Source organism: Peromyscus maniculatus, chromosome 11 (assembly GCF_049852395.1).
Source record: "Peromyscus maniculatus bairdii isolate BWxNUB_F1_BW_parent chromosome 11, HU_Pman_BW_mat_3.1, whole genome shotgun sequence".
NCBI classification, from domain to species: domain Eukaryota; kingdom Metazoa; phylum Chordata; class Mammalia; order Rodentia; family Cricetidae; genus Peromyscus; species Peromyscus maniculatus.
In genome coordinates, this window is record NC_134862.1 from 11,336,340 (window position 1) to 11,338,763 (window position 2,424).

General features: G+C 45.2%; 1 pseudogene; it reads left to right on the plus strand.

The window, feature by feature from the left end:
• Positions 1-744: 744 nt before the first annotated feature.
• Positions 745-1,883, plus strand: LOC102912924 (tissue alpha-L-fucosidase pseudogene; annotated as a pseudogene).
• The last annotated feature ends 541 nt before the right edge of the window (positions 1,884-2,424 follow it).

Below are 2,424 nucleotides of genomic sequence, written 5' to 3' on the forward strand. Positions count from 1 at the left end.
TTGCAAAATAAATCCAAGTATGTATCAAAAGATTATCTGCCATGATGAAGTCAGCTTCAACCTATAAATGCATGTATGGTTCATCATATGTAAATCAATACATGCTATCTACCATATAAATAGACGCAAGGACAGAAACGACATGAACATATCACCAGATGCCGAAAAGGACTTTGATTATTCAAACATTTCTTCATTATAAAGTTCTAGAGCATCTAGGAGCACAGGGGATATATTTCAACATAAAAATTGTCGTATTAGCTGGGCAGTGGTGGTGCATGCCTTTAATCTCAGCACTCAGGAGGCAGAGCCAGGTGGATCTCTGTGAGTTCGAGGCCAGGCTGGGCTACAGAGTGAATTCCAGAAAAGGCACAAAGTTACACAGAGAAACCCTGTCTCGAAAACACCCCCCCCCCCAAAAAAAAAAAATTGCTGTATACTATAAACCCACAGCCAGCAACATGCTAGATGGTGAAAAATCCAAAGCATTTCCAATACAATCCTACAAGACAGGGATTTTCACGCTTTCCATGCCTGTTTATTGTAATTATTGAAGACTTAGCCAAAGCAGAAAGACAAATGAAGGAGATAAAGTTCATGCAAAAAGGCAAGAAAGAAGTATCTTCATATGCAAATGACATAATGTTATTTCTAAAACACCCAAAGAGAGATTCTCAACCTTCCTTGTGTGGTGATCCTTTAATACAGCCCCTCATGTTGTGGTGACCCCAATTGTAAAATTATTTCACTGATACTTCAAACTACCCGCCCGGCTTCATCTATGCCGACTTCGGACCACAGTTTACGGAGCGCTTCTTCCACCTGGACCAGTTGGCGGAACTCTTCCAGGCTGCAGGGGCCAAGTATGTGGTCCTGACCACAAAGCATCATGAAGGGGTTCACAAACTGGCCAAGTCCTGGGTCTTGGAACTGGAACCCAAAGGACGTGGGGTCCCACCGTGATTTGGCTGGTGAGTTGGGAGCTGCTGTTCAGTAAAGGAACTTAACGCTATGGCTTCTACCACTCACCTTTGGAATGGTTCCATCCACTCTACCTGCTTGATAAGAAGAATGGCTTTAAAACTCAGTACTTTGTCAATGCAAAAACAATGCCAGAGCTGTATGACCTTGTTAACAGCTACAAACCCGACCTGATCTGGTCTGATGGGGAGTGGAAATGTCCTGATACTGGAACTCCACAGCTTTCCTTGCCTGGCTCTCTAATGATAGCCTTGTCAAGGATCAGGTGGTAGTGAATGACCGGTGGGGTCAGAACTGCTCCTGTCATCATGGAGGATACTACAACTGTCAAGATAAATACACACCACACAGCTTGCCAAGCCACAAGTGGGAGATGTGCACCAGAGTGGACAGGTCATCCTGGAGCTATAGGCATGACATGACCTTGTCTACAATTGCCAATGAAAATGAAATCATTGAGGAAATGGTTCAGACAGTAAGTTTTGGAGGCAACTGTCTTCTCAACATTGGACCAACTAAGGATGTACTGATTGTTCCCATCTTCCAAGACTTCTTGCTGTTGGCAAGTGGCTGCAGATCAATGGGGAGGCCATCTATGTCTCCAAACTCTGGAGAGTGCAGTCCGAAAAGAATGTGACAATGGTGTGGCACACTGCTAAAGACTCAGTAGTTTATGCTACTTTTCTGTACTGGCCAGAAAATGGAATCCCCCCCGAATGACCTTGACCACAAAGATAACGATGCCTGGAATGGAAGGAGATTTGACCTGGACCCAGGATCTCCAGGAGCATGTTCTCATCTCTCTGTCTCCGTTGCCACCTGGCGCTCTTTTGGTGCAGTATGCCTGGACTCTAAAGCTGACAAGAGTGAAGTGGTTGTTGTTCAAGAGCAGGTGGCCCTGAGTGCAGCTTTGCCTTTCTCTTACAGGACCATCAATGCAATAAATTAGCTTCCCTTCCCCAGCCAGTGACAGCTTTCCCAGGCTATTTTAATCAATGGGACCCTAGTACACTGAGTCACCGAATGAGTTGATTGAAGATGGGAGATCCATTGTTGGTGTCTCTCTGGTGAGCAGAAAGGCCTGGACAGCTCACCTGAGCTCACCTGTTCCATCACTAGAGTGAAATATCCCTTTCTGGTGACGAGCCAAGTCACCTGTTGCCTGTGGGAGCAGGTCAAAGAGGTCTGGCAAACCCAAGCCCCTGTGCCTTATATTAGTTGCCACTAATCCCAAGGGCATTACACTGGTCCCGAAGGGTTTGCCAGGCTGCCAAAGTCACCTCTTTAAAAGTTTGCAAAGCAAGCCAAAGCTCTGGCATTGAGCATGTCTTCAGAGATACTGATGAAGGAATGTGATTCTGCCTTGCCCTTTAAAAAAGATGGAAGTAAATTTGTATGTCTGATTATTTCTACCAAAAGCATGTCAAGTTTTCTTTCCCTAGA